This window comes from Pteropus vampyrus, unplaced genomic scaffold, assembly GCF_000151845.1.
Source record: "Pteropus vampyrus isolate Shadow unplaced genomic scaffold, Pvam_2.0 Scaffold6, whole genome shotgun sequence".
NCBI lineage: Eukaryota > Metazoa > Chordata > Mammalia > Chiroptera > Pteropodidae > Pteropus > Pteropus vampyrus.
In genome coordinates, this window is record NW_011888787.1 from 8,098,449 (window position 1) to 8,098,979 (window position 531).

Consider the following 531-nt stretch of genomic DNA (forward strand, 5'->3'; position numbering starts at 1 on the left):
CTATCTGCTCGGCCCCTGTCTCTGCTTCTGGAACCCACCAAGAATATATAAAAAGGCTCTGAGAATTGACTCGGTCCAACCTCTGCAGAGGCTGGTTCAAGGTCCCAAACCAAACCGCGATAGTGCCCAGCCACCATCCCCAGATCAGAGCTGTTTATTCACAACGCTCCCAAAGACTCCTCTCCCGGAGAGAAACAAGAGATCCCTAAGGGAGGTGTTGTTGCTGGAGGCAACGTTTCCCAACTCTCAGCCAAGAGTTAGGTAAAGTCCTAGCCCTTACCTGCCCCCAGGCTGCTGTCAGAAGACTAGGCCTACAAGTTTGTTTTTTTGGGGGGAGGGTGGGGAGTGGAGGGAAGGTCTTTACCCGGTCCAACTGCTTCACCCCTCTAGGGGCAAGAGCCTCTAGACTGCATATCAGGACCAAGGGTTCTGCTCTGAGCGAAGGACTCACCAAGTCGGGCAGACAAAAGGGTCTTCCCCTCTCCTCGAACCGCCTCGGAAATGCGGACTGGGGTGAATCAGGGGGCTCCC